The following is an 8,744-nucleotide window of genomic DNA, read 5'->3' as shown; positions in this document are numbered from 1 at the left end:
GGTCATGAAGGACAGAAGCCACATAGTGTCAGAGCCACAACAGTACTGAGGTTATACATGAAGTTTCCTGATCCTTACTTGTTTATATATCATCTGTCTCCTCTCACTAGAATGTTCTTCATGACTGTTTCTTCAGTACTTAAAATAGTACTTGGCATAGAGTAGGTACTTTATAAATGGTTACCCTAGATCACAGCAGGTAAGAGTAGTACTTGTAACTCTTATTATCACTTTTTCTTTCTGGAGTATTTTTTTAACATTTTTTATTGAGTTATAGTCATTTTACAATGTTGTGTCAAATTCCAGTGTAGAGCACAATTGTTCAGCCAAACATGAACATACATATATTCATTGTCACATTTTTTTTCACTGTGAGCTACCAAAAGATCCTGTATATATTTCCCTGTGCTATACAGTATAATCTTGTTTATCTATTCTGCATATGCCTGTCAGTATCTACAAATTTTGAACTCGCATTCTGTCCCTACCCACCACACTGCCTCTTGGCAACCAAAAGTTTGTATTCTATGTCTATGAGTATTTTCTGTTTTGTATTTAAGTTTATTTTTTTTCAGATTCCACATATGAGAGATCTCATATGGTATTTTTCTTTCTCTTTCTGGCTTACTTCACTTAGAATGACATTCTCCAGGGACATCCATGTTGCTGCAAATGGCATTATGTTGTCAGTTTTTATGGCTGAATTGTATTCCATTGTATAAATATACCACTTCTTCTTTATCCAGTCATCTGTCAATGGACATTTAGGCTGTTTCCATGTCTTGGCTATTGTGAATAGTGCTGCTATGAACATTGGGGTGCAGGTGTTTTTTTGAAGTAGGGTTACTTCTGGATATATGCCCAGGAGCACGATTACTGGGTCATATGGGAAATCTATTCCTAGTCTTTTGAGGAATTTCCATACAGTTTTCCACAGTGGCTGCGCCAAACTGCATTCCCACCAGCACTGTAGGAGGGTTCCCTTTTCTTCACAGCCTCTCCAGCATTTGTCATTTGTGGACTTTTGAATGCTGGCCATTCTGACTGGTGTGAGGTGACATCTCATCATAGTTTTTATTTGCATTTCCCTGATAATTAGTGATATTGAACATTTTTTCATGTGCCTATTGATCATTTGTATTTCTTCCTTGGAGAATTGCTTGTTTAGGTCTTCTACCCATTTTTGGATTGGCTATTTGTTTTTTTCTTATTAAGTCATATGAGCTCCTTATATATTCTGGAGATCAAGCCTTTGTTGGTTTCATTGGCAAAAATTTTGTCCCATTCCGTAGGTCATCTTTTTGTTTTACTTGTGGTTTCCATTGCTGTACAGAAGCTTATAAATTTCATTAGGTCCCATTTGTTTACTATTGCTTTTATTTCTATTGCTTGAGTAGACTGCCCTAGGAGAATATTTTTGAGAGGTATGACAGATAATGTTTTGCCTATATTTTCTTCTAGGCGGTTTATTGTATCTTGTCTTATGTTTAAGTCTCTGATCCATTTTGACACACCTGCTACCTTGCTGAATTCTTAGATCAGCTCTAGTAGCTTTGGTGTGGACCTTTTAGGGTTTTCTATATATAGTAACATTTTGTCAGCATATAGTGACACTTTTACCTCTTCTTTTCCAATTTGGATCCCTTTTATTCCTCTCTTTTGCCTGATTGCTGTGACTAGGACTTCCAAGACTATGTTGAATAGGAGTAGTGATAGTGGGCAGCCTTGTCTTGTCCCAGATTTTAGTGGGAAGCTTTTGAGTTTTTCACCATTGAGTACTATGCTGGATGTAGGTTTGTCATATATAGATTTTATTATGTTGAGATATGTTTCCTCTATACCCACTTTGGTGAGAGTTTTTATCATAAATGGGCATTGAACTTTATCAAATGACTTTTCTGCCTCTATTGAGATGATCATGTGGTTTTTGTCCTTTCTCTTGTTGATGTGATGCATTACATTGATTGAATTGCGTATGTTGAACCACCCTTGTGTCCCTGGGATGAACCCCACTTGGTCATGATGTATAATCTTTTTTATGTGCTGTTGGATTCTATTTGCTAATATTTTGGTGAGGATTTTGGCATCTATGTTCATCAGTGTTATTGGTCTGTAATTCTCTTTTATGGTGGTGCCTTTTCCTGGTTTTGGTATCAGGGTGATGGTGGATTCATAGAACGAGTTTGGAAGTATTCCCTCCTTTTCAATCTTCTGGAAGAGTTTGAGAAATACTGGTATGAGATCTTCCTTGTATGTTTGGTAGAAATCCCCAGTGAAGCCCTCCAGTCCTGGACTTTGATTTGTAGGGAGGTTTTTTATTGTTATTCGATTTCATTTCTAGTGATAGGCTTGTTCAAGTGGTCAGTTTCTTCTTGGTTCAGTCTTGGTGGACTGTATGTTTCCAGAAACTTGTCCATCTCCTCTTGGTTATCCATTTTGGCTCCATATAGTTTTTCATAATACTCTCATATGATTTTCTGTATTTCTGTGTTATTTGCTGTAATTTTTCCATTTTCCTTTCTTATTTTGCTTATTTGTGCTCTCTCTTTTTTCTTCTTCTTGAGTCTGGCCAGAGGTTGTCGATTTTATTTACTTTTTCAAAACACCAGCTTTTGATTTGATTGATTTTTCTTTTTTTTTTTAATCTCTATTTTATTTCCTCCCTGCTCTTTATTATTTCTTTCCTTCTGCTGCCTTTCAGGTTTTTTGCTATTCTTTTTCTAACTCTTTTAGCTGGTGGGTTAGATTTTTTTTTGAGATTGTTCTTCTTTTTTGAGGAAGGCCTGTATCGCTATAAACTTCTCTCTTAGCACTTCCTTTGCTGTGTCCCATAAATTTTGTGTGGTTGTGTTTTCATTTTCATTTGTCTCAAGGTATTTTTTAATTTCAACTTTGGTTTCCTCATTGACACATTGTTTTTTTTTTAGTAGCATGTTGTTTAATTTCCATGCTTTAATTTTTTTTCTCCTTTGTTTTTCTGTAATTGATTTCTAGTTTCATGGCATTGTGGTCAGTAAAGATACTTGAGATAATTTTTATCTTCTTAAAATTGTTGAGGTTTCTTTTGTGTCCAAGTACATGATCAATCCTACAAAATGTTCCACGTGCACTTGAAAATAATGTATATCCTATTTTTGGCTGGTGTAATGCTCTGAAAATATCCAGCAAATCTAATTTTTCTATTGTATCATTTAATTTCTCTGTTGCCTTATTTATTTTCTATCTGGAAGATCTGTCTAGTGATATTAATGCAGTGTCAAAATCTCCAACAATGATTGTATTCCCATCAATTTCCTCCTGTATTTCTGTTAGTAATTGTTTTATGTACTTAGGTGCTCCTATATTGGGTGCATATATATTACAAGAGTAATATCCTCATCTTGTATTACTCCTTTAATCATTATAAAATGTCCTTCTTCATCTTTCTTTATGGCCTTTGTTTTAAAGTCTATTTTGTCTGAAACCAGTATTGCTATGCCTTCTTTTTGGCTTTTCCATTTGTGTGGAATATCCTTTTCCATCCTTTCACTGTCAATCTATATGTGTCCTTCTCCCTAAATGAGTCTCCTGTATGCAGCATATTGAAGGTTTTTGCTGTAGTATAGTCTGCCACTCTATGTCTTTTGATTGGAGTGTTTAGTACATTATACAGTTATCCATTTCTTCCTTCAATTTTGTTCATGCTTGCTGCATGTTTTGGAGACTCAATTGTTTAGTGCAGGTATGTTTATAATTATTGCATATTCTTGTTGCATTGACTCTTTTCCAGTATATAATTTCCTATTTTGTCTCTTGCAATATTTTGACTGAAAGTTTATTTTACCTGATATTTATACAACCTGCTGCTACTTTTGGTTACTATTTACTTGGATAATTTTTCCTATCCTTTCACTTTCAATCTATTTGTGTTTTTGGATATAAAGTGAGTCTCTTGTAGACAGTATGTAGTTAGACCCTGTTTTTTAACCACTTCATCAGTCTTGCCTTTTTATTAGTTTAATTCACTTAACATTTTAAAAAAGTTACTGATAAGTAAGGACTTACTTTACCCTTCTGCTGTTTTTTTTTTGTGTGTGTGTGTTCTTTTTTGTCCCTAATTTTTTCCTGAATTACTGCCTACTTTTATGTTTAGTTTTTTCCCAAGAAGGAACCATTTTTAGTGTCTTCTCTTTTCCTTATGGGTATATTCTTTAGATTGTTTTGTGGTTACCATATGGATTATGTTTAATATATTAAATTTATAACAATAAAGTTTAATTATTACAAACTTAACTTCAATAGCATACAAAGACTCTTCTACTATACAGCTCAGTCCCTTTGTGCTATTGTTTTCAGAAATTACAACTTTATATGTTGTGTGCCCAATAACATAGATTTATAATTACTTTCATGCACACGTTTTGAAAATAATGTATAAAATAAAAACTGGAGTTAAAAACCAAAAATACATTAATATTGGCTTGTATGTTTACCCATCTATGGATCTTTCTTAGAGATCTTTATTTCTTCACATGGTTTCTATTTACTGTCCTTTCATTTCAGCCTAAAAGACTTGCTTTAGCATTTTTTGTGAGGCAGGCCTAGTGTTAACAAATTACCTCAGCTATTGTTTATCTGGGAATGCTTCAATTTCTCCCTTATATTTGAAGAAGAGTTTTGCTGTATACAGAATTCTTGGTTAACAGTTTTCTTCTTTCAGCACTTTCTTCTGGCTTCAGTGGTTTCTGATGACAAATTGGCTGTTAATCTTCTTCTGAATCCCTTGTATGAGATGAATCACTTTTCTCTCTTGCTGTTTTCAAGATTCTTTGTCCTTTGACACTTTGATCATGTGTCTCTGTGTGGATATCTTTGAATTTACTCTAGTTGGAATTTGTTGAGGTTCTTGAATTTGTAAATTCACATCTTTTATTAGATTTGAGAAGTTTCTGATCATTATTTCTTCCAATATTCTGCCTTCTCCCTTGTCTCTCTTTTCTCCCTCTGAGGTTCCCATAATGTCTATGTTCGTCAACTTGATGATTTACCTCAGTTCCCTTAGGATCTGTTCACTTTACATTATCCTTTGTTCCTTCTGCTTCTTACACTTGATAATTTCAATTGGCCTATCTTCAAGTTCACTGATTCTTATTTCTCTCTGATTAAATGTGTTGTTAAATCCCTGTTGATTTTTTTTTCAGTTATACTTTTTACCTCTAGAATTTCCATTTGGTTTTTTTAAATAAATTCTCTCTTTATTGATAATTTAAAACTTTTTGATACATATTCTTTCTGATTTTCTTTAGTTTTTCCCTCCATGTTTTCCTTCAGCACTTTAAGCATAGTTACTATAGTTGTTTTGAAGTCATTTCCTAGTAAGTCTCATGTTTGAACTTCATCAGGGATAGTTCGTCTCCATTAATTTTATTCCTTTGAATGAGCCATGCTTTACCATTTCTTTGTATATCTTGTGATTTTTTTGTTGCTGTTGAAAACGGATGTCTGAATATTATAATGTGGTAACTCTGGGAATCAGATTCTCCTCCTTCCCCATGGTTTTCTGTTTTTTTAATTGTTGAATACTGGTGTAGTCTGTATGTTTAGTGAGTATTCCAAACTATTTTTGCAGAGAATGTATTCCTTACCATGAATGGCCTCTGAAGTCTCTATTTCTTTAGCTGATGTTTGGCTAGTGTTTGGACAGAGATTTCCTTGAATGCCAGGAGCTAAGAAATGAAAACAAACAACAACAATAAAAGAAAAGCATCTGCCCCCACAAACCACCCAACACATCTCCCAGCCTTTGAAGACTGGCTCTGTGCTAGGGCAATCCAACATTTAGTCAGGCTTGCCCTGAGCCTGAGGTACAAGTTAGTGTGGTCTGAGTTCTAAGTTAGGCATGATAGGGACAAGCACCTTGCATAAGTTTTTCAGGTATACCTCAGAGAACTTAAAACAGACATACACAATACTTTGCAAATAAGGTCTTCTCTTTTCCCTCTGGGACCAGGGATCAAGGTCCCACACGGGAAACATGGGATTTTACCACTTTAAGACTGCTACAATACCCAGGAAGAGGTGGAGCAAGGGCATGTAAATGCACTACAAAGCTCTCCTACTATTTCCAATTGCCTTCTTTCTTGATTTAGTGTCAACTTGATGCTGGAAACGTTTGACTGCTTTGCAGAGTTCTGAAAACGTTGGTTCTGACAGTTTCTGTTTGCTTTTTGATCATTCTGTGGAGGGATGAGAGCTTGGAATTGCCTACTCTGCCATTTTTCTACATGATCTATCATTTTAAAAACAATAGCTTTATAGAGATATAATTCACATACTATAAACTTCACCCTTTTAAAGTATACAATTCAGTGGGTTTTAGTATATCACAGAGCTTTGCAAACATCACAATTATCTTAATTTTGAACACTTTCATCACCGTAAGCAGAAACCCTGTACACTTTATCAGTTACTTCCCATTTGCCCCCGCCCTAGCCCTAGGCAACCACTAGTTTAATTTCTGTCTCTATGGATTTGTCTTTTCTGAATATTTCATATGAATAGAACCATGGATTATGTGGTCTCTTGTTACTGAGTTCTTTCACTTGTATAATTTTTACATGGTTCATCCATGTCATAACATGTATCAGGACTTTATTCCTTTTTATTTTAAATGAGGTCTTAATTTGAGATAACGGTAGATTCACATGCAGTTGTAGGAAATAAGACAGGGCGGATCCTCGGCAATTTTTCCCAGTTACCTATAGCTATAGAACAATATCACAGAGTATTGACATTGCTATGGTCAAAATACAGAACATTTCCATTACTACAAGGATCCTTCATGTTCTATTATAGCCACACTCACCACTATCCCACCTCCACTCCTTCTTAATCTGTGGTAACCTATAATCTGTTTTCCATATATATAATTTTGTCATTTCAAGAGTGTTATGTGAATGTAATTTTACAACATGTAGCTTTGACGATTGACTTTTTTCACTCAGCATAATTCTTTTGAGATCCATACAAAAATTGTTGTGTGTCTTAATGATTTATTCCATTTTATTGCTGACTGGCAGTCCATGGTATGGATGCACTAGAGTTTGTTTAACCATTCACCCACTGAAAGACATTTGGGTAGTTTCCAATTTTTTGGCTAGTATGAATAAAGCTGTTATGAACATTCATGTACAGGTTTTTGTGTGAACAGAAATTTTCACTTATCTGGGATAAATGCCCAAGAGTGCAATTGCTGGGTCATCTGGTAGTTGCGTTTATTAGTTTTATAAGAAACTGTCAAACTGTCTTTCAGAGGTATGTCATTTTGCCATTCCCACCAGCAATATATGAGTGATTCAGTTTCTTCATATCATTAGCATTTGGTGTTGTCACTTTTTTTTTTTAACTTTAGACATTCTGATGGGCATATAGTGATATCTCATTGTATGACCTGAGCTATTTCATAGTATCCACCTCAATGGGGTTCATGTTTGTAAAGTGTCTGGCATAGATAGATACATGTTAACTATAATTATTATTACAAAGATGTCAAGGATGTGGTCCCCACCCTCAAAATAGTCATTATCTTATGGAGGACAAAGACACGGAAACAAATAATGCTAATCCAGATTGGTAAGTGGAGGAGGTCTGAACCAGAAATTATGGGATCCCAGAATGGAGATGGAGGATGATCAGGGAAGATTTCATAGGAAAGGTGATTTTTAGTTAAGCTTTGAAGAATAAGTTAGTTTAGCTAAGCAAAGGGAGGAGAGGCAAGGATGCATTTCAAGCAGAGAGTACATATAGGGTATGGTGGCCAGAAGTTTAATATGGCTGTAAGTCAGGGAGAGGGGTGGAGAAGAGCCAGAGATGAGGCTGGGGAAGGATGATGATGAGATTGAGTGATGATGAGGCTGAGAAGGGATGATGAAATGAGGCTGAGTGAAGGATCAAGCAGAGACTACAAAAAAGAATTTAGAATTAACCTCATAAGTACTGGGGAGCTGTGGAATCTTTAGGAATGACACTTGGCCAGCTTGGAGACTTTCATGGAGCACCTCGTCTCCTGGGGCCTCCTGTCCAGTTTCCTGCTGTCAAGGAGTTGACTACTACCTGGGTCTCCAGTGGGCTGGCCATGCTCCCTTTTCAAGGGTTTATGTTATAAAAAACTCTTTAAATACTAGACATATTTATAATTCCTCCCTAACCCATCACTAAACAAAGGCCAAACATGGCCATAAACAATTAATCACATCTCAGTTCTTATTAAGACATTAAACTCAGATTTCCATTTTTTAACACTCTTCTCCAGTTTCCCCTGTTTTTCCCCAGGCCTCTTTCAGGTTTCTTGCTTTCTCCTCCTATTCCTGCCCTAGAGAAATTCAGAAAGCTTTGATTGCCTCATATGTACCAGGAGGTGTGTTTGCCTTAATGATCTGACATTCCCTAAAGCTATTTATAATAATTGGAACTCTTCTCACACTTCTAGTTTCTAATAGCTTATTCTTCTGTAAACCTTGTGAAAACTCTGACATGATGGGTTCTATTTTATTAAGAAGGAGGCTGAAATTCAGAAGGATGATGTCATATGCCCAGAGTCACATAGTATTTCTGAGGCAGAATTGAGCCATAAACCTGTGTGGTCCAATGTCTTACTAGTAGACCAGATATTCCTTCTTTACCTTATCAGTTAAATCTGTTTGCTTTCTCCCCACTGGTCCCCACAAACCCCCCTCCAAAGGACAGGTTTCAGTTTGAAAGTTTCT

This window comes from Camelus dromedarius, chromosome X, assembly GCF_036321535.1.
Source record: "Camelus dromedarius isolate mCamDro1 chromosome X, mCamDro1.pat, whole genome shotgun sequence".
NCBI lineage: Eukaryota > Metazoa > Chordata > Mammalia > Artiodactyla > Camelidae > Camelus > Camelus dromedarius.
This window is presented reverse-complemented; position numbering follows the sequence as displayed.